We start from the raw sequence: 24279 nt of genomic DNA, 5'->3' as shown, positions 1-24279 counted from the left end.
GAGGGTTCATTCGGAGTAGCCGTGACTGTGTCAGAAACCTTACTCACTGACTCCTTATATTTCCTCTTACGCTTTCCCTGTAGCATGGGAAAAGCAGACAGTGCATCAGTTACCACAGAGGATATGTGGGTAGCAATGTCTTGTAAAGTAACTCCTACTGTAATGTGAGAGGAAGCGCAGGGCACTGCTGGAGGGGCTGCTAATGCTTGGGACACCTGTTCTAGATACGCTGCAACTTTCTCCTCAGGAGACTCCTGAACAGCATCCGCCTTAGACAATGATGGCTAAGAAACAAAAAGTCTATCCCTGTACTGTAAAGTTCTCTCAATACATGAGGAACAGAAAGGTGGTTCAACATTAGAATCAAAGCACAAGCTACATGTTACAACTTGCAGGGCCTCTTGATCCATCTTTACCTCAAACAGAATAAAAATGGTATAAATTAAATTCAATGAAACAATAAATTATATAAAAATGGTCAATTTCATTTTAATATAATAAAACAAAAAAACGCTACTGTCACTTTAAATAAAAAGGCAGCTGCCACACACAACCTCAGACAGAGTCTTGATAAAGGTCTCTTTGTGACCGAAACGCGTCAACTGGTAAGCACAATTTCATTTTCTATTGATCTAAAAACAATCTACACCATCATATCTTTCTTTTACAGAAGGATCATCCAGGGATTATAACAAAATATTTGCCAAGAAGATAGAATTTTGGGTTGGAAAACGGCTAGCAAGTACTGACACTGCTATTCAGCATAAAACACTTGGAAAATCCCCATAACTATTGCTGTTTAGGATTCACAACACTTTAAGGATTACTGTTTTTTCTTAAAGAGACACACTACTTATCATAATTTATTGTTGGATTATTTTTTCTATTAAGTTTTCACTGTTGGACTATTTTTAACGGTTGGACTATTATTTACATTTATACAAGTCACTATTTGAACACACCACAATGTTTTTGTGAATTTTTGGTTTTTCATTTTTCACAATCTTTGTTCTTAATTCACATTTTTTGAAGAACAACCTATTTTTTTGACCATCAATATTTTTTGTACACTAATTTTTGCGCACAACTTTTTTTGATACACATTTTTTACATTGGCATATTGCTGTCACAATATTTTTCACTTGACAATGTGTATGTGTTAAACACACAGTTAAAGACACACAGTTAAAGGTCTAACTCAGAGCCTTACACATTAGTAACTATTGGCAATATTTAGGAGCATGGCATAAGATCGAGAACATTATTGGTTAGATAATATTATATACCTGACTAATATATTTCACCTATTATGTGTATGTGGTAAACACAAAGTTGAATTTTTGTTGTGAGCCTTATACTTAATTTGGAATTTTTTAGGAATATTTTTTAAGAGCAATGTTTGCACAATTTTAAATGCCATATCTGCTACATAACTATTTGTTTTGACTATTCATTTAGCTATCTTTGCTGTATAAATTTGTGTATGTGTATGTGGTAAACACAAAATTGAATTTCTCTTGTGAGCCTTATACTAAATTTGGAATTTTTTAGGAATATTTTTAAGAGCAATGTTTGCACAATTTTAAATGCTATATCCGTTACATAACTATTTGTTTCAACTATTCATTTAGCTATTATTGTTGTATAAATTTGATTGTTTATACATGGATCCAGGTTTTTTACTTATTTGTGTACTCAATAAATTGTCTATTGTAATCGTTTGATAATATTGCATTTGGTCCAGACCCAGCCTTCGTATAGTTGGCGCTTTGGTATACCTTATTAGTTTCATCTTTCCATTTTGACAACTAGGTGTCAAATTATCAAAGCCAGAGGTCTTATTTAGTAGGCGCTAGGTGTACTCCACTATCAATCTCTTCACCTCAGCAGTCTTTGCTGAAGTGCCTACCTGCCACTTTCTTGCCAGCAGAGCTGCAACGATCGGATCGCACAGGAGAAACCAGAAGTGCGCAACACTGACTTGCCGCCAGAGAAAGCCCACCCCCCAAAACAAGGGCAAAACAAACTGATCCAGTCCGGTCACCATTATCCCTGACATAATGAAAAAGGGATTGCAACAAACCACACTAAAAGCACTTATCTCCATGTGAAAAGTACAAAAAAACGCACACCACCATATCCGGAAACAACCCGAAGCTGAGCCATAACATATGTAACACATACCCGCAGCTAAAAAAAACAAACTCCTCAACCCCTAGTGCCTGCATAACTGCCAAAATCCTTAGCCCAAAGAAGGATTGAAAACAAATAAGTCCCATACAGAACTGTAAAAGTGCCATATTCTCTGATCCCAGAAAAAGGCACTTACCTTGATACAGACACTGCCCAGCAGCAGGGCAGCTCACTCAGTTTGAGAGGCGCATCTCCTCACATGGACCTGTGAAAGATAAAGAAAGACAGAATAATCCTAATCAGACTTTCCAGACAGGGCAGCAACACTGTTTGGGAGGCGCAGTGGGGATTATACCCCACAAGTTCCCAATTGCTTAAAAGCCACCACTGCTCTACTGAAGAGACTGACATGGGCTATGGCTAAACCCCAGGAAGAAGCAGAACAAACTTGCTCTACTTCAAAAATAATAAAATCTTGATTGAAGAATCTTCTTTCAGACACCTAAACTTTATCACCTCCTTGCTTTCAACATAGGCAAAGAGAATGACTGGGGGTGGAGGGAAGGGGGGTAATATTTAACAGCTTTACTGTGGTGCTCTTTGCCGCCTCCTGCTGGGCAGGAGTGATATTCCTAATAGTAATTAGATGATCCGTGGACTCACCGTGTCATTAAAAAGAAAATAGGCTAAGCTTGCAGACAATTCAGATCTTGTTATCTTATCACTCAAATGCTTTCTTATCTCTGTCTCTGTACAATACTTAGAAAGAACAATTGAAAATACATTTTTTAGAGCATTATCTCTTCCACCTCCAACTGGGGGTGTAATTTGTTCTGCTGTATGTTTTTTTTCCCATAGTTTCTCAACTATGGGGAAAAAAACAACTATTCTCATACCTACGTATAGAAAATTTCAGTATAGGTAGGGTTACCACAGGCTAAATCAGCTATTTCAAATGTCAATATAAAGGCTAAGGAGTTATTTGTAAACAATTTAATATACTCCAGCAAGTAAAATGGATAATTGTTAACAAATTAAAGGAAAGTTTTGGGTAGACTGTCCCTTTAAAACTAGAAAACTTATATAACAAAGTATAGGTTACAAGACTCCAACACCATGGGTACCACTTCCATCTTTTTGGAATGAAATGCTTGACATAATGTAGCATCAGTTTGAATAAAGTCAACTTATATTTACATTTAAGTGGAGAAGGATAATTCAACATTATAACTAGGGGGGCAGGTCTATGGAGCACCCCAATTAGGGTTGCCAGTTGTCCCCTACAAAAATACTGGACCATCTGTCAGTAAATTGGGCACAATGGAAGATGAGGGTCACACATTGCCCCCCTTATAGCTCTACATAAATCCATCTCTTGACCCACAATTTATATCTTTCACAGCTAAACAGTCATTTTACCTCTTGGCAGCTAGTAACATACCATCAATAATTTTACCTCTTAAGCTGCCAGCAACACTTTAACAGAAATGATCTGATACTCCTGGCTGACCCTCACTTCTTACTGTTCCATATTTGTATTGCGTTTAGGCATATGAGTCATGTTACATATAGCGAACACTAAAGAACTTAAAAAAACTGAACATTTAAAGAGAGAGTCTACTCCAGAATTTTTAGTGTTTAAAAAGATAGATAATCCCTTTATTACCCATTCCCCAGTTTTGCATAAGAACACGGTTATATTAATATACTTTTTACCTCTGTGATTACCTTGTTTCTAAGCCTCTGCAGAGCACAATGTCATCTATATGACACACAAGAACTAGTGCTGTCTAACTGTCAAAATGCACTGAGGTAAGAGGCAGTTCAACGGCTTAGAAATTAGAATATGAGCCTACCTAGGTTTAGCTTTCCACAAAGAATATATGGAGAGCAAAATAATTTGATGATAAAAGTAAATTGGAAAGTTGTTTAAAATTGCATGCCCTATCTAGATTGTAAGTTCCCATGAATAGGGCCCTCAATTCCCCCTGTATTTGTCTGTAAAATTGTGTCTTATATTGTATTGTTTCTCCGTTGCACTTTTATCTTTGTACCCATGGGCAGCGCTGCAGAATCCGTTGGCGCTTTATAAATAAAGAATAATAATATCTGAATCATTAAAGTTTAATTTTGACTAGACTGTCCCTTTAAGTGTCCTGTATTTTTGTGGACAGCCAGCTTAAATACTTGACTGTCCAGTTGAATACTGGACACCTGGCAAGCCTAACCCCAATACCTATATCTTGTCCCATATTTATGGAGAGGACAGTTGGAACCCTAGTTAATACTGTTCCATAAGTCGCTAACAGGGGATTAGCTATTGATCTCTGAGAGTTATTCTAACAGGAAAACTTTATCTGTTGACATGTGACATATGCATATGAAACGACTATAATATGACATTTTTTTGACGGTGCCAAAAGGCAAGATCTAAATGTACCACTGAACGTACAAGATTATATAAGTTTGTAATGAGATATATTTAGAGAACAGAATACAATGAACTATTCTTAAATCGTTACAATAATTAGCAAAGCATGAAACCTTCTATTAGGGAATATATTATGATTATGCTCAATATCCTGAACATTCTTAAATGAGCAGGCCAAGAAAATCAGAATAAATAAATAAAGTGTGCATCACATGGAACCCTTCAAACAGCCTGGTGATTACCACAGACATGTGAGGTTTAGAGAGGGAACACTTTGTCACAGATCTCAATTGTGTGTAATTATAGGAACTTGTCTGTTCTGGCTCTCAGTATATTATTATACAGCAATGATACAATGAATGACTGAATGAGTAGCCTTTACAGGACAGCACAAACTATAGACTAAGATATATTAGTCTGAGGCAGGTAAAATGTACAGCATTAAAAGGGTCAGTAAATACATTGATACTTTTAGATAAAATGTTTAGATTTGTAAAAAAACAACAACTTTGCAATATACTTTGATTTAGGGGGTCAACAAATCTGTTCAAAGTGACACTCAAGTCAAAATAAACTTTTATAATTAAAAAAAAAACTTGCAGTTTTAAGACACTTTCCAATTTACTTCCATCATTACATTTTGCACAGTCTTTTTATATTCACATTTTCTGGGGAACAAGATTCAACTGAGCATGTGCACAAGCTCACAGGGTATGCGTATACTAGTCTGTGATTGGCTCATGTCTGCCACATGATACTCCTATTTACTCCTATTATGAATTTTTCTTCGTTCTCTTGGTATCTTGAATGACGCAGTTTTTATTTTTTGTATTACCTGTAGTGTGGCCGGGCGGTCCCACCCACTCCTGCCCTCCTCTCGCCTCCTCTAGCAATGGGCCGCCCACCCGCCTCCCTCCTTATGCTCCCACCCACCAACGATCGGCACCACCGCTGTCCGATGCAGAGAGGGCCACAGAGTGACCCTCTCGGTAACTCTGCAAATCTATTTCTGCAGTGCCCCACTCGCTGTTTTACAGACCCGCTCTCTGGGCTCTGCTGAGCGGGTCTGTTTTTTTTCCTCAGTGCATCGGGCCAGCTGTATAGTCACAGCCCGGCCCGACCGCGCCATAAGACTAAGTGCAGCTCGCTCCTGCTGTCAGACAGAGCGGGAGCGAGCTGCACTTAGTCTTATGGCGCGGTCGGGCCGGGCTGTGACTATACAGCTGGCCCAATGCGCTGAGGAAAAAAAACAGACCCGCTCAGCAGAGCCCAGAGAGCGGGTCTGTAAAACAGCGTTTTTTGCTAAAAATAAAAAGGCAATATTATGTTAAAAAATGGTTGGCTAATATAATGTTATATAATTCTGCACTATGTGCAGAATTATATAACATTAATTTTAAGGTTTACTGTCCCTTTAAAGCAGTGTTTCTCAACCCTTTTGTAGCAGGTACCCCTGTAGGCATACACTTGTTTTCTATGTACCCCAACTGTAGCACAAATGTTATTGATATTTTACATGAGCAAAAATGAAAATCATGTATTACTTGATTTCACAAGTTGTATCTGATATCTTAATGAAGTATATATATATATATATATATATATATATATATATATATATATATATATATATATATATAAATCTTCTCTGCAGGTCGATCCACCGTTGTCAGCTGCCTGGGTGCAACAATATAAAACAATAGCCAAACAAGAAACAAAGTTACTTTTAATGGAACGTTTTCGGGTATGTACTACCCTTGCTGATGAAGGGTAGGTAGTACATACCCGAAAACGTTCCATTAAAAATAACTTTGTTATTCTTTATAAAAGTCCTGTGAGTGCAATTTCTTGTTTGGCTATATATATATATAGATATTTATTTTATGTTTTCTGGAAATCAATATTTTACAATACTAAAACACAGATATTATAGTCCATTGGTATTAATGATTATATGAAATTAATGCGCTTCTTACATTAAAATTAGGAAAATAAACTTTTCTGCATAATGAAGAAAAGGAAATTTATGCTTACCTGATAAATTGATTTCTTCTACGATACGACGAGTCCACGGATTTCAACCTTACTTGTGGGATATCAACCTCCTGCTGACAGGAAGTGGCAAAGAGCACCACAGCAGAGATGTATATATAGCTCCACCCTTCCCTCCACCTCCAGTCATTCGACCCAAGTTAGGAAGAGAAAGGAAAAGCCAAAGGTGCAAAGGTGACTGAAGTTTAACTAAAAATAAAAAATATACCTGTCTTAAAAAATAACAGGATGGGCTGTGGACTTGTATCGTAGAAGAAATCAATTTATCAGGCATCAAGCATAAATTTCCTTTTTTTCTACAAGATACAACAAGTCCACGTATTTCATCCTTACTTGTGGGATACAATACCAAAGCTACAAGACACGGATAAAAGGGAGGGACAAGACAGGGACCTAAACAGAAGGCACCACTGCTTGAAGAACCTGTCTCCCAAAACCAGCCTCAGAAGAAGCAAAAGTATCACATTTGTAAAATTTGGAAAAAGTGTGAAGAGACGACCAAGTTGCAGCCTTGCAAATCTGTTCAACAGAAGCATCGTTTTTAAATGCCCATGAGGAAGCCACAGCCCTGGTGGAATGAGCCGTAATTCTTTCAGGAGGCTGCTGTCCAGCAGTCTCATACGCTAGACGGATGATGCTTCTCAGCCAAAAAGAAAGAGAGGTAGCCGTAGCTTTCTGACCCCTACGCTTTCCGGAAAAAACAATAAATAATGAAGATGATTGACGGAAATCCTTAGTCGCCTGCGAGTAAAACTTCAGGGCACGGACCACATCCAAGTTATGCAACATACGCTCATTCTTAGAAGAAGGGTTAGGACATAATGAAGGAACAACAATTTCCTGATTAATATTCTTATTATAAACAACCTTAGGAAGGAAACCAGGTTTGGTACGCAAAACCACCTTATCAGAATGGAAGATAAGATAAGGCGAATCACATTGTAACGCTGAAAGCTCAAACTCTACGAGCAGAAAAAATAGCAGCCAAAAACAAAACTTTCCAAGATAACAACTTAATATCTATGGGTTCAAACGGAACACCTTGAAGAACGTTAAGAACTAAATTCAAACTCCAGGGTGGAGCAATTGGTCTAAACACAGGCTTAATTCTGATTAGAGCCTGACAAAAAGACTGAATGTCTGGAACATCTGCCAAACGTTTGTGTAGCAAAATTGAAAAGGCAGAAATTTGTCCCTTTAAGGAACTCGCTGATAACCCTTTCTCCAATCCTTCTTGAAGAAGAGACAGAATCCTGGAAATCGTAACTTTACTCCATGAGTAGCCCTTGGATTCACACCAAAAAAGATATTTACGCCATATCTTATGATAGATCTTTCTAGTGACAGGCTTACGTGCCTGAATCAAAGTATCAATGACCGAATCAGAGAATCCCTGCTTAGATAGAAATAAGCGTTCAATCTCCAAGCAGTCAGCTGCAGAGAAATTAGATTTGGATGTTGGAAAGGACCCTGAATGAGAAGGTCCTGTCTCACCGGAAGTTTCCACGGAGGTAGAGAGGACATGTCCACTAGATCTGCATACCAAGTCCTGCGTGGCCATGCAGGCGCGATCAGAATTACTGAAGCTCTCTCCTGCTTGATTCGAGCAATCACCCGGGGAAGGAGAGGAAACGGTGGAAACACATAAGCTAGGTTGAACGACCAAGGCACTGACAAGGCATCTATCAGTTCGGCCTGAGGATCCCTCAACCTGGATCCGTATCTTGGGAGCTTGGCATTCTGTCGAGACGCCATCAGATCCAATTCCGGTCTGCCCCATCGGAGAATCAGTCAGTGAGGCAAAGACCTCCGGATGGAGTTCCCACTCCCCTGGATGAAAAGCCTGTCGGCTTAAAAAGTCCGCTTCCCAGTTGTCCACTCCTGGGATATAGATTGCTGACAAATAACAAGAGTGGGCCTCCGCCCATCAAATTATCTTGGATACTTCTTTCATCGCTAAGGAACTCCTCGTTCCTCCCTGATGATTGATGTAAGCCACAGTCGTGATGTTGTCCGACTGGAATCTGATGAATTTGGCCGAAGCCAACAGAGGCCACGCCTGAAGCGCATTGAATTTTGCTCTCAACTCCAGAATATTGATTGTAAGTAGAGACTCCACCGGAGTCCATACACCCTGAGCCTTCAGGGAATTGGTACAAGGCAGGCCGTCGGTTGTAAAAGGAAACCCTGATGAACAAAAAGTTTCTTTAGCAGATCCTCCAATTTTTTATCCATAGGGTCTTTGTAAGCACAACTGTCCTCAATCAGAATAGTTGTACGCTTAGCTACAGTAGAAATAGCACCTTCCACCTTACGGACTGTGTGTCAAGAATCCCGCACAGTGTCAGTTATAGGGTACATCTTCTTGAACATAGAGGAAGGGGAGAATGGGATACCCTGTCTTTCCCATTCCTTGGTGACAATTTCCGAAATTCTCTTAGGAACTGGAAAGGTATCTGAGTAAGTAGGGAGATATCTGTCCATCTTACACAATTTTTCTGGAGGGACCGCAATAGAATCACAATCATCCGGAGTCAATAAAACCTCCCGAAGTAATAAGCGGAAATGTTCCAATTTAAATCTAATGGACATGACGTCCAAATCTGTTTGGGGTAAAGCACTACCTGAGTCAGACAGCTCCCCGTCAGACAAAGTCACCTTACCCTCCACTTCAGAGGCCTGGGAGGGTAAATCAGAGATAGCCATCAAAGCATCAGAAGCTACAGGGAGACCCTGCGATTCTGTCCTGCTACGTTTGCCTTGTAACCCTGGTAACTTAGACAAAACCTCTGTAAGGGTAGATGACATAACTGTAGCCATATCTTGCAAAGTAAAAGAAACAGACGCAGATGGCGCAGCTTGAGCTGGTGTTAAAGGCTGTGACGCTTGGGGAGAAGATTGCGGCAAATCCTAAATCTTAGTGGATAGAGAATCATCCTTAAAAAAATATTTCATTTTACCCTGTACTGCCCTCTCCACACAATTGTCACAAAGGGTGACAGGTGGTTCCACAATGGCATCTAAACATGAGACATATATTCTGAACCATGTCTTCCATAATAACAGATGCAAGTTACCAACTTACTGTCTCTTTAAATAAAAGAAAAAAAAAAAATTCTTTAATTGACAAAAACATGTACTGGGTCTTTAATAAAACTTTATTTGCACACCAAATAAATTTGAGTCAGATCTTTTTTATTAAACAAAAGTTTACTGTATCTTGTACTGTGTCTTTAAGAAATAAAAAACGTTTATTTTTCTGACAAAAATACTTCAGTCTTTTAGCCCACAAAACGATTATAACAAAAGTGAAGTCACACAGAAGCTCTGCATTAACCTTCACATTGGCCGTTAGAAAGAAACAGGAGTTAGAACTCCAGTCACCCTGCCACAGCTCTGCTGCGGCTCCTACCTGGCTCCGGATGAGACCCGGACTCGTGACCCCCTGATCTAGCAGCACTAGAACGAGGTAAACAGCTGCTCCGGAGTAGAGAACCATCACCGGACTAAAATATCTATGCAATGGCGCTACAGAAAGCATGCAAATGAAGCCTCGCCCATCGTGGGCGTCACCAACAAAACGTAATCCATTTTACACAGACTTGCCCAAAATGAAAGCCCCAACGTCAGCCATAATGAATAAAACTTATAATATACCCAAAAGCTGCCAGCTCACAGTAAAAGGAAAAATGTTAAAAGCCAAAAAAAATTAATAAGGGTATAAATATCCCAGTGCACTAGGTCCTACTGCCTGACTGTCTGGGAATTAATCATTACTGTGATAGAGCAAGTTAATTCAGAGTTCTGCTGCAAGCCCCTGAAAATAAATTGCACCTACCTCCATGCTGAGTAACAGCATGTTACTCACAGTGTCCAGAGGTCCACTATCTCCTCCAGAGGTCCTGTGGATAAGAAAAAAAGGTCTTAGGCAAAATCACTAAGTCCATCTCCAGGCAACACCAAAAGGGGAGGCATAGTGAAGTAAAACTCCACCAGTTCCTCACAATTGGTCCTTCAGAAGCTGCCCAGAATAAAAATAGCACACAGGGGCACCGTTTAAAATAATAAACACTTGATTGAAGAATCTAAACTAACACCTCACTTTACCTCTTCCTATCACTAACACAGGCAAAGAGAATGACTGGAGGTGGAGGGAAGGGAGGAGCTATATATACAGCTCTGCTGTGGTGCTCTTTGCCACTTCCTGTCAGCAGGAGGTTGATACCCCACAAGTAAGGATGAAATCCGTGGACTCGTATCTTGTAGAAGAAAGTAATATTGATGGTAAGAATGGTTTATTTTTAATAACCATTTCATGCACAGTTTATCTGTCTCGTTGTGTACTTCAGTATGATGCACTTCACCTATATGGCACATTTATTTTCCACTTGTCTATGTGACAAGTGTCTCTTTCTCAGTTCATATTAGTGAATCTCAACTCCAACCATCATATGTCACTAACAAGCCAGAATCTAAGGTTTTACTAATTTGATGTGAATCAGTGATTGAGCAGTGGTCCCACCTAGGCAGGGAAATACTCACATTCTGCCCTGATATGAGGGCTCAAGGGTAGAAATAAGAAACACAGCTTTTGTTGATATTTCATATTTACAATAGCTACATCAGGAAAAAAAATAAAGGCCAATCCCTGGAGTACCCCTTGCCAATGCCCAAATACCCCCAGGGGTACCAAAACCACAGGTTGAGAAACTAGGCTTTAAAGGACCATTATAGTAAAAAAATGGTTTGCTCTAATGTGTTAGTGCATCTAATTTTAAAGGGACATGAAACTCAAAATGTTTTATTTCATGATTTAGATTAATTTGCTTCAGTCAGGATCCTTTGTTGAAGGAGAAGCAATGCACTCATGGGAGCTACCTGAAAACATTTAGTGAGCAAATAACAAGAGAGAAATGTGTGTAGCCACATTGCTGCTGCTGCTGAGTATATATGCATATGCTTTGCAACAAAGGATACAAAGCGAACAAAGCAAATTCGATAATACAAATAAATAGAAAGTTGCTTAAATTTGCACAGTCTATCTAAATCATTATAGTTTAATTTTGACTTTACTGTCTCTTTAAGACTAATGACCCTTTAAAACTATTATGATTAGTAGCCTATAAGCTGGGTTTTCTAGTGAAATTGTATAGTTTAGAATTTTAAAGTCCTGCAAAAAGCCACATAGTGCACTTTACACAAGAATTTCAGTTGGGCTGGAATAGGAACAGTACACTAAATTCACGGATGCATGTGAGGCTGCCATTGCTCAAACAAGATTATTTTTGCAATCCATTGATGATTGTTTCCTCTATCTTTATTAGCATTTTGCTAAGGAACATTCCTGTGATTATCATAGATAGTTATATTAAAGGGATAGAAAGATCAAACATGAAATGTGCATGGGTACATTTCAATTTTAATTGTAAGCATTTTTGCAGTATACTAACATTAGCAAAAATGCTTCTAGTAAACGTTATTACTGTTTTTATGCAGCATACACACATATGCTGTCAGGGTCTGTGCACAAGTATTCAAACAAAAACACCTTCTCGGAGAGTCAGCATTAGCTTGTAAGACACAAATTACGTTTCCAGAAGCAATACACACCACTGCCAAGCCCTCTGAGAAGGTGTTAGTCTTCAATACAGGTCCCTGGCCCTCACAGGATATGTACGTATGCTGCAGAAATACAGAAATAACTTTTGCTAGAAGCATTTTTGCTAATGGAATATATTGCAAAAATGCTTATAATTAAAATTGAAATGCACTCATGCACATTTCACTTTTGACCTTTCGATCTCTTTAAGTGCCTCAATACATATGTCGTGGAGCATATAAAAATCACTAGCAAGTCGGGAAATAAATAATTCCAACTTCAAAACTTAGGAAACATGGTTTTGTAAATGTTTGTGAATGAACACTATTTCACATCTGTTTTATTAGGATAAAGTAGTTTCACTGGATAGAAAAAGAACCGTCTCAGAAACCTCACAGACACAACAACAGGACGGTTGTGGGTATTCTAGAAATGTGGCAAAGCAGTGTTTTTCATTTTGTAGTTTTTTATTTAACCTAAACATTGTTGAAGGGTGAGGAATTTATAAAACAAGATTGCCTTTGTAAAGTATCTTGTCTCACAGTCAAATCCCACTATTCCAAAGCTCATTTTTCCTTTAACTGATTTCTTTTGTGCATATCAGTGACGTGCAGTCAGGGGAGGCAAAAGTAAAAATGAGAATATTATGAAAATTAAAAAAAAAATCAAAAAAAAAAATCGGAGTGTTGCTGCAACATTAAGGTTAGGTGCTGACAAGCTCAGCCTCCCCTAATTGCACAACCCTTAGTCAGAAACTCACAGGTGTCACATTACGAAGTGGTTGGTCCAGCCATGAAAAAAAACAAAGGAGGCAGCTATGACATCTGCCTCAATGAGGGGGGGGGGGCATTCCAAACTGTTAATATTTCCTGCAGAGAGTGAGACACAGTGTGTTACTAGGGCTGTGTCTCACCCTTTGACAGTCAGTAGGCGCCAACTATAAGAGTTTGAAACCATTTTTGCGATGCTAGTATCATTGACAATGCATCAAGTCAACAACTGAAAGATACTCACTATAAAGTAGTTGGCCTCATAATTTGTGGAAGTGATAAGGGGTGTGTACAAATCTCTATAAATTTAGCAAATTTTGAGACGCGGAAATTATTTTCAATGAGCTATTAGTTTCATTAATGAGTTTCAATTAATCTTCTAGGCCAATGTTAGCACCTATCTCCAAGCAAAGTGTTTTTAGCTTTGTATTATCTGCCAGACCTACTACCCAGGGTTGCAGGAATAGCTGACATGGACTATATAATAATATAAAGTCTATACACCTCTAATAATATATGTGTATAGACAATATTTACCGTCATAAGCTGAAATTTCATTAGATAAATAGTTCTAAGAAAGTGTTGCTCAAACCTTTTTTTGCCTTGTGACCCTCTTGATTCATTTATAAACTTAAATAACACTCCGGGGTATCTACTGTACAAGTAATGAAAATAGAACCATAAGTAATGATCATTAACTAAATAACAGCTATTAAAGACACTAAAAACAATATTAAATTCTCCATAAGATCTTTTGCCTAGCACAGCATAAAACAATTATTATAAATACTACAGACTGTCCCTGGCCTATACAGGTGTATTGTTTGGAAGCATGCAAATCACAGGTAAACATACTCATTAAAAGAATTGTTTCCTTGACTACTCTAGATCTTTCAGTGCCAACACTAAGGCTAACCTGTTTACCGTGGGTATCAGTGATTTGGTGGGCAGTGTGGATTTGGTGGGCAGTGTGCAGTAGTTTTGACTCGGGGGCAGCCCACCATTGCCCTAATTCTGAATTGTGGAAGATTCTCCTCTCCCCACTGACACAAAATAATGGATGGGCTAATTCCGATCCCCAATGCGGTCAAGGGGCATGCTATTAGGGGAACACTACCTTACGCTCACACACATAAGAGAGCACTGAAACTGAAACCTACAGGCTGCCATTGGTACCAAAACCTATGCACAAATAAGGTTTCATGCAGCTATTTCACACAGATTTCCTACAATGCCCTGTAAATTTCCCTAATGCCTCTACAAAGATTCTTTGTAATTCTGGCATCAAGTCATCCACCTCCCTAGCTCCCAGTTGGCCCTTTGCTGCATCCTACTTTGTACCTGCCCTATATTACCTGTTGACCTCTGACTCCCTCACTTCTGGCTTTCCTCTACAGTTTTGTCTGCTTGCCTGACTCCTTGTATCCAGATGTTTGATTGAACTGATTCTCTGCCCTCACACCTGGATTTTTCATTGGACTGTCTCTTGCTTGATCCCTCTGTACTTATTATTGGTTGGACTTATACGTGGCTTGACCACCAGGCTCTCCTCCTTACCCTGATTCTTTCCTAGCCCTTTTGTACTTCTGACTGTCCAGACCTTGGCTCTGCACTTGACTTTAAATCATTGGGAATACTTATACAACAGCCCCCATGCCTAAGTCTTCTCTAGCAGACCCGTCCTTTTTTAAGCCTCTTCTAATAGAACTGTACATAAGGGAGTGATATTACTTACTACTAGATTCACACTTCTACAAACCCTCTAAAGCAGGGGTTTTCAAACCTGTCCAAGGGCCTCCCTAACAGGCCAGATTTTCAGGATTACATTGGGTAAAATAACCATGTTTACTATTCAGATGATTATTTCACCTGTGCTCCAGTTCAGATATCCTCAAATCTGTCCTGTTAAGGTCTGAGGACCAGTGCTCTAAAGTAACCGTAACCTTAACAAGATCTGAGAAAATACAAACTTTACTAGCAAAATTGTGGTTTTAAATGTTCGTTACTGGAAACCAAATGGGGTAAAAACACCTCTATGTACTCCAGCAAACAAAAGGAAAAACACACAGATCAATGTGTCTTATTGTTGCAAAGTGGGGAGGTTAATCAGTGCTCCTTATGGGAGAGAAGGGGAATAACATCCCAGCTGTGTGTATACTATGCAGGTCAGGGGATCCAGTTAGGGTTGCCACCTCAGCCATGTTTTCCTGAACATTAATGAGTTACACGTGCTACATTGTCTGCAGTGAGGAACATGAATAGTGCTGTTGTCAGGGTTTTTCCCTGATCTGTTTGCCATGTGCTGCTGGCAGCCATTTTACTCACCTCTCTTGCTGACCGTGGCGCATACTGTGTGATGCTGCTCATTTCCTGCACTTCCTTTTATGGCCAGACTGGTGTACATCATCCGTGTGAGACAGGATGCGGTCTCAGAATTGTGATGTCATCACTTATTATTTAAAGGGCCTCTGTTCAGTATGCTTTGCCCTTGCGTTGTCTCAGACCTGTTTGTGAGAGCTCCTGTGTATTACCTGGCTGTCTGACGTCCCTACTGGTTCCTGATCCCTGGCTTGTTCCTGACTCTGCTGTTCTCCTTGTTCCTGATTCCGGCTCGTCTGACTATTCACTTTGGCTCCTGACTCGGCTTGTCTGACTACCAGTTCTGGTTTTGATTCCTGGCTTGTTATTTGACTTGTGGACTTTTTTATAATTTTTTGCTATTAATAAAGGTGTGATTATTTTTGCACTTCTTGTCACAGTCTGATTCCTGGCACCCTGACTGCTGTCCAGGGTCAATATTCGGATGCTGTCCAGCAGCACAATGCATGTTGCCCTCTGCAAACCCTGCAGCTTGTATAACTCATAAGTGTCCAGGAAAACATGGCCGAGGTGGTGACCCTAGATCCAGTATAGAACTGTGTGCTAATAGAAGCCAAAGGTTGCAAAGAACATTGCTGTTTGTGTCACTGGCAACCAAGGGAAATAAATGACCTCTGTCTGTATGTCATTTTCAGCCTTGTGGAGAATATTACTGCTGAGTGTATGTTACTGGAAGTATCACTGTTCTGTGTGCTATAAACAGCCAAGAGAAGAATAAGCCACAGATGTTTGTTAATGGGACATAAAACCCAGCTTTTTTCTAGCAAATCAGACAGAACATACAATTTTAAACAACTTTTCAATGCACTTCTATTAGCAAATTTGCTTCATGCTCTTGTTATCCTTTGTTGAAGAGGCAGCAATGCACTACTGGGAGCTAGCTGAATATATTGGGTGAGCCAATGATCAGGCATATGCACAGTTACCAATCCGCAGGTAGTTCCCAGCAGGGCATTGCTGCTCCTAAAACTACCCAGAAATGCTTTTTAACCCCTTAATGACAACTGACGTACCAGGTACGTCATGCATTAACAAGCAGTTAATGACAATGGACGTACCTGGTACGTCAGTTGTCTGACAGAGTGCTGGAAGTGATCACAATCACTTCCAGCAGCTCTGAGGGTATTGCAGTGATGCCTCGATATGGAGGCATCCTGCAATACCCCTTTACAAGCCTCCGATGCAGAGAGAGCCACTCTGTGGCCCTCTCTGCACCGGTAGTGATGGTGCCGATGGTGCCTCTGACCGGTGGGAGGAGGGAGCGTGTGCGCGCGTGCACGATGCGCGCATGCACGTGCACGGGTGTGCGCGTGCACGTGGGCGCCCGTGCACGTGCACATGCGCACATTAGCCACACTGACACCAATGAAAAAGTAAGGGGAAAAAAGTTATTTTATTTTTTTTATATTTAAAAGGATCTGTGAGGGGGAGGGGGTGGGGGTATTGTGGGGGGGCTGCTACACTACAGAAATAATTAAACACAAATAACAGTTATAAATACAATTAAAATAAGTTTGGTTTGTGGGGCCAAACTGGGTACTGGCAGACAGCTGCCAGTACCCAAGATAGCGGTAATTAGGTAGGGGAGAGGGTTAGAGAGCTGGAGGGGGGATCAGGGAGGTTGGTGCTAAGGCAGGGGTCCATCACAACTAAAATATTTTATAATTTTTATTAAAAAAAAAAAAAAAAAAAAAACTTTTATTTAGTACTGGCAGACTTTCTGCCAGTACTTAAGATGGCAGTAACAATTGTGGGGTGGGGGAGGGAAGAGAGCTGTTTGGGAGGGATCAGGGGGTGGGATGTGTCAGGTGGGAGGCTGATCTCTAAAATTAACCCTGCAAGCTCCCTACAAGCTACCTAATTTAACCCCTTCACTGCTGGGCATAATTCACGTGTGGTGCGCAGCATCATTTATCGGCCTTTTAATTACCAAAAAGCAACGCCAAAGCCATATAAATCTGCTATTTCTGAACAAAGGGGATCCCAGAGAAGCTTTTACAACAATTTCTGCCATAATTGCACAAGCTGTTTGTAAATAATTTCAGTGAGAAACCTAAAATTGTGAAAAATGTAAAGTTTTTTTTTTTTATTTGCTCGCATTTGGCGGTGAAATGGTGGCATAAAATATACCAAAATGGGCCTAGATCAATACTTGGGGTTGTCTACTACACTACACTAAAGCTAAAATTAACCCTACAAGCTCCCTACAAGCTCCCTAATTAACCCCTTCACTCCTGGGCATAAAACACGTGGGGTGCGCAGTGGCATTTAGCGGCCTTCTAATTACCAAAAAGCAACCACAAAGCCATATAAGTCTGTTATTTCTGAAAAAGGGGATCCCAGAGAAGCATTTACAACCATTTGTGCCATAATTGCAGAAGCTGTTTGTAAATAATTTCAGTGGGAAACCTAAAGTTTGTGACAAAATTTGTGAAAAAGTGAACTTTTTTTTTTTTTTTTTATCGCATTTGGCGGTGAAATGGTGGCATGAAATATACCAAAATGGGCCTAGATCAATACTTTGGGATGTCTTCTAAAACAAAATATATACATGTCAAGGGAAATTCAGATATTCCTGACAGATATCAGTGTCCCAATGTAACTAGCGCTAATTTTGAAAAAAAGTGGTTTGGAAATAGCAAAGTGCTACTTGTATTTATTGCCCTATAAATTGCAAAAAAAGCTAAGAACATGTAAACATTGGGTATTTCTAAACTCAGGACAAAATTTAGAAACTATTTAGCATGGGTGTTTTTTTGGTGATTGTAGATATGTAACAGATTTTGGGGGTCAAAGTTAGAAAAAACATAATTTATGCTTACCTGATAAATTCCTTTCTTCTGTAGTGTGATCAGTCCACGGGTCATCATTACTTCTGGGATATTACTCCTCCCCAACAGGAAGTGCAAGAGGATTCACCCAGCAGAGCTGCATATAGCTCCTCCCCTCTACGTCACTCCCAGTCATTCGACCAAGGACCAACGAGAAAGGAAAAGCCAAGGGTGAAGTGGTGACTGGAGTATAAATTAAAAAATATTTACCTGCCTTAAAAACAGGGCGGGACGTGGACTGATCACACTACAGAAGAAAGGAATTTATCAGGTAAGCATAAATTATGTTTTCTTCTGTTAAGTGTGATCAGTCCACGGGTCATCATTACTTCTGGGATACCAATACCAAAGCAAAAGTACACGGATGACGGGAGGGATAGGCAGGCTCTTTATACAGAAGGAACCACTGCCTGAAGAACCTTTCTCCCAAAAATAGCCTCCGATGAAGCAAAAGTGTCAAATTTGTAAAATTTGGAAAAAGTATGAAGCGAAGACCAAGTTGCAGCCTTGCAAATCTGTTCAACAGAGGCCTCATTCTTGAAGGCCCAAGTGGAAGCCACAGCTCTAGTAGAATGAGCTGTAATTCTTTCAGGAGGCTGCTGTCCAGCAGTCTCATAAGCTAAACGAATTATGCTACGAAGCCAAAATGAAAGAGAGGTAGCGGAAGCTTTTTGACCTCTCCTCTGCCCAGAGTAAATGACAAACAGAGAAGACGTTTGTCGAAATTCCTTAGTTGCCTGTAAGTAAAATTTTAGAGCACGGACTACATCCAGGTTGTGCAGTAGACGTTCCTTCTTTGAAGAAGGATTTGGGCATAAAGAAGGAACAACAATCTCTTGATTGATATTCCTGTTAGTAACTACCTTAGGTAAGAACCCAGGTTTAGTACGCAGGACTACCTTATCCGAATGAAAAATCAATAAGGAGAATCACAATGTAAGGCTGATAATTCAGAGACTCTTCGAGCCGAGGAAATAGCCATTAAAAATAGAACTTTCCAAGATAACAACTTTATATCAATGGAATGAAGGGGTTCAAACGGAACGCCCTGAAAAACATTAAGAACAAGGTTTAGACTCCATGGTGGAGCAACAGTTTTAAACACAGGCTTAATCCTGGTCAAAGCCTGACAAAAAGCCTGAACGTCAGGAACTTCTGACAGACGTTTGTGTAACAGAATGGACAGAGCTGAGATCTGTCCCTTTAATGAACTAGCAGATAAACCCTTTTCTAAACCTTCTTGTAGAAAAGACAATATCCTAGGAATCCTAACCTTACTCCAAGAGTAACCTTTGGATTCACACCAATATAGGTATTTACGCCATATCTTATGGTAAATCTTTCTGGTAACAGGTTTCCTAGCCTGTATTAAGGTATCAATAACTGACTCAGAAAACCCACGTCTTGATAAAATCAAGCGTTCAATTTCCAAGCAGTCAGCTTCAGAGAAGTTAGATTTTGATGTTTGAAGGGACCCTGTATCAGAAGGTCCTGTTTCAGAGGTAGAGACCAAGGTGGACAGTATGACATGTCCACCAGGTCTGCATACCAAGTCCTGCGTGGCCACGCAGGTGCTATTAGAATCACTGATGCTCTCTCTTGTTTGATTCTGGCAATCAATCGCGGAAGCAACGGGAAGGGTGGAAACACGTAAGCCATCCTGAAGTCCCAAGGTGCTGTCAGAGCATCTATCAGGACTGCTCCTGGATCCCTGGATCTGGGCCCATAACGAGGAAGCTTGGCGTTCTGTCGAGACGCCATGAGATCTATCTCTGGTTTGCCCCAACGTCGAAGTATTTGGGCAAAGACCTCCGGATGAAGTTCCCACTCCCCCGGATGAAAAGTCTGACGACTTAAGAAATCCGCCTCCCAGTTCTCCACTCCCGGGATGTGGATTGCTGACAGGTGGCAAGAGTGAGACTCTGCCCAGAGAATTATCTTTGATACTTCCATCATAGCTAGGGAGCTTCTTGTCCCTCCCTGATGGTTGATGTAAGCTACAGTCGTGATGTTGTCCGACTGAAACCTGATGAACCCCCGAGTTGTCAACTGGGGCCAAGCCAGGAGGGCATTGAGAACTGCTCTCAATTCCAGAATGTTTATTGGCAGGAGACACTCCTCCTGACTCCATTGTCCCTGAGCCTTCAGAGAATTCCAGACGGCACCCCAACCTAGAAGGCTGGCGTCTGTTGTTACAATTGTCCAGTCTGGTCTGCTGAATGGCATCCCCCTGGACAGATGTGGCCGAGAAAGCCACCATAGAAGAGAATTTCTGGTCTCTTGATCCAGATTCAGAGAAGGGGATAAGTCTGAGTAATCCCCATTCCACTGACTTAGCATGCACAGTTGCAGTGGTCTGAGGTGTAAGCGTGCAAAGGGTACTATGTCCATTGCCACTACCATTAAGCCGATTCCCTCCATGCATTGAGCCACTGACGGGTGTTGAATGGAATGAAGGGTGCGGCAAGCACTTTGAAGTCTTGTTAGCCTGTCCTCTGTCAGGTAAATCTTCATTTCTACAGAATCTATAAGAGTCCCCAGGAAGGGAACTCTTGTGAGTGGAACGAGTGAACTTTTCTTTTCGTTCACCTTCCATCCATGTGAACTTAGAAATGCCAGCACTAACTCTGTATGAGACTTGGCAGTTTGAAAGCTTGAAGCTTGTATCAGAATGTCGTCTAGGTATGGAGCTACCAAGATTCCCCGCGGTCTTAGTACCGCCAGAAGAGCACCCAGAACCTTTGTGAAGATTCTTGGAGCTGTAGCCAATCCGAATGGAAGAGCCACAAACTGGTAATGCCTGTCTAGGAAGGCAAACCTTAGGTACCGATAATGATCTTTGTGAATCGGTATGTGAAGGTAAGTATCTTTTAAATCTACAGTGGTCATGTACTGACCCTCTTGGATCATAGGTAAAATTGTCCGAATAGTCTCCATCTTGAACGATGGAACTCTTAGGAATTTGTTTAGGATCTTTAAGTCCAGGATTGGTCTGAAAGTTCCCTCTTTTTTGGGAACCACAAACAGATTTGAGTAAAACCCCTGTCCCTGTTCCGATCGTGGAACTGGATGGATTACTCCCATTAACAAGAGCTCTTGTACGCAGCGTAGAAACGCCTCTTTCTTTGTCTGGATTGTTGACAATCTTGACAGATGAAATCTCTCTCTTGGAGGAGAGTATTTGAAGTCCAGAAGGTATCCCTGAGATATTATCTCTAGCGCCCAGGGATCCTGAACATCTCTTGCCCAAGCCTGGGCGAAGAGAGAAAGTCTGCCCCCCACTAGATCCGATCCCGGATCGGGGGCCCTCAATTCATGCTGTCTTAGGGGCAGCAGCAGGTTTCCTAGTCTGCTTGCCCTTGTTCCAGGACTGGTTAGGTTTCCAGCCTTGTCTGTAGCGAGCAACAGCTCCTTCCTGTTTTGGTGCAGAGGAAGTTGATGCTGCTCCAGCTTTGAAATTACGAAAGGAACGAAAATTAGACTGTCTAGTCTTGGCTTTGGCTTTGTCCTGAGGCAGGGCATGGCCTTTACCTCCTGTAATGTCAGCGATAATCTCTTTCAACCCGGGCCCGAATAAGGTCTGCCCTTTGAAAGGTATATTAAGCAATTTAGACTTAGAAGTAACATCAGCTGACCAGGATTTTAGCCACAGCGCCCTGCGTGCCTGAATGGCGAATCCTGAATTCTTTGCCGTAAGTTTAGTAAGATGTACTACGGCCTCCGAAATGAATGAATTAGCTAGTTTAAGGACTCTAAGCCTGTCCGTAATGTCGTCCAGAGTAGCTGAACCAATGTTCTCTTCCAGAGACTCAATCCAGAATGCCGCTGCAGCCGTGATCGGCGCAATGCATGCAAGGGGGTTGCAATATAAAACCTTGTTGAACAAACATTTTCTTAAGGTAACCCTCTAACTTTTTATCCATTGGATCTGAAAAAGCACAGCTATCCTCCACCGGGATAGTGGTACGCTTAGCTAAGGTAGAAACTGCTCCCTCCACCTTAGGGACCGTTTGCCATAAGTCCCTTGTGGTGGCGTCTATTGGAAACATTTTTCTAAATATCGGAGGGGGTGAGAACGGCACACCGGGTCTATCCCACTCCTTAGTAACAATTTCAGTAAGTCTCTTAGGTATAGGAAAAACCTCAGTACTCGTCGGTACCGCAAAATATTTATCCAACCTACACATTTTCTCTGGTATTGCAACTGTGTTACAATCATTCAGAGCCGCTAACACCTCCCCTAGTAATACACGGAGGTTTTCCAGTTTAAATTTAAAATTTGAAATATCTGAATCCAGTCTGTTTGGATCAGAACCGTCACCCACAGAATGAAGTTCTCCGTCCTCATGTTCTGCCACCTGTGACGCAGTGTCTGACATGGCCCTAATATTATCAGCGCACTCTGTTCTCACCCCAGAGTGATCACGCTTACCTCTTAGTTCTGGTAATTTAGCCAAAACCTCAGTCATAACAGTAGCCATATCCTGTAATGTGATTTGTAATGGCCGCCCAGATGTACTCGGCGCTACAATATCACGCACCTCCCTCTGAGCGGGAGATGTAGGTACTGACACGTGAGGCGAGTTAGTCGGCATAACTCTCCCCTCGTTGTTTGGTGAAATTTGTTCAATTTGTACAGATTGACTTTTATTTAAAGTAGCATCAATACAGTTAGTACATAAATTTCTATTGGGCTCCACTTTGGCATTGCAACAAATGACACAGGTATCATCCTCTGAATCAGACATGTTTAACACACTAGCAAATAAACTTACAACTTGGAAATACAATTCAATTAGAATAATATTAAAACGTACTGTGCCTTTAAGAAGCACAGAAGATCTATGACAGTTGAAAATTAATAAATTGAAATAGTTATAGCCTCAATCCTTGTAAACAACACAACTTTAGCAAAGGTTTAATCCCATTAGCAAAGATAACAAATTCTGAAAGCAGGAAACAAATTACAGAATAAACGTTTTTTATCTCAGTCAAACTATAATTCTCACAGCTCTGCTGAGAGAAATTACCTCCCTCAAAATAAGTTTTGAAGACCCCTGAGCTCTGTAGAGATGAACCGGATCATGCAGGGAATACAATGAGTTGCTGACTGAAATATTTGATGCAGTAAAAGCGCCAAAAAAACGGCCCCTCCCCCTCACACACAGCAGTGAGGGAGAACAGAAACTGTCAGAAAAACAGATTAAGCAACTGCCAAGTGGAAAAATAGTGCCCAAACATTTATTCACTCAGTACCTCAGTAAATGAAAACGATTTTACATTCCAGCAAAAACGTTAAACATAATCTCTAGTTATTAAACAGCTTTATGTATTTCTTACAGTGTAATTCTAGTGAAGTACCATTCCCCAGAATACTGAAGTGTAAAGTATACATACATGACATTATATCGGTATGGCAGGATTTTCTCATCAATTCCATTGTCAGAAAATAAAAACTGCTACATACCTCTATGCAGATTCATCTGCCCGCTGTCCCCTGATCTGAAGTTTACCTCTCCTCAGATGGCCGAGAAACAGCAATATGATCTTAACTACTCCGGCTAAAATCATAACAAAAACTCTGGTAGATTCTTCTTCAAACTCTGCCAGAGAGATAATAACACACTCCGGTGCTATTTTAAAATAACAAACTTTTGATTGAAGATATAAAACTAAGTATAATCACCATAGTCCTCTCACACATCCTATCTAGTCGTTGGGTGCAAGAGAATGACTGGGAGTGACGTAGAGGGGAGGAGCTATATGCAGCTCTGCTGGGTGAATCCTCTTGCACTTCCTGTTGGGGAGGAGTAATATCCCAGAAGTAATGATGACCCGTGGACTGATCACACTTAACAGAAGAAAGTGTGTTTTTTTCCATTTTTTCCTCATATTTTATCATTTTTTTTTAGTAAATTATAAGATATGATGAAAATAATGGTATCTTTAGAAAGTCCATTTAATGACGAGAAAAACGGTATATAATATGTGTGGGTACAGTAAACGAGTAAGAGGAAAATTACAGCTAAACGCAAACAGTGCAGAAATGTAAAAATAGCCATTGTCATTAAGGGTAAGAAAATT

General features: G+C 40.5%; 1 protein-coding gene across 1 annotated transcript in view; it reads right to left on the bottom strand.

Moving 5' to 3' along the window:
• MCOLN3 (mucolipin TRP cation channel 3) overlaps window positions 1-24279 on the bottom strand; it is a 253553-nt gene that overhangs the window by 158102 nt on the left and 71172 nt on the right. The gene's annotated exons all lie outside the window — the stretch shown is intronic.

This window comes from Bombina bombina, chromosome 10 (assembly GCF_027579735.1).
Source record: "Bombina bombina isolate aBomBom1 chromosome 10, aBomBom1.pri, whole genome shotgun sequence".
Classification (NCBI taxonomy): Eukaryota; Metazoa; Chordata; class Amphibia; order Anura; family Bombinatoridae; genus Bombina; species Bombina bombina.
The sequence above is the reverse complement of the archived record's forward strand: the minus strand, read 5'-3'. Positions and strand labels throughout refer to the sequence as shown.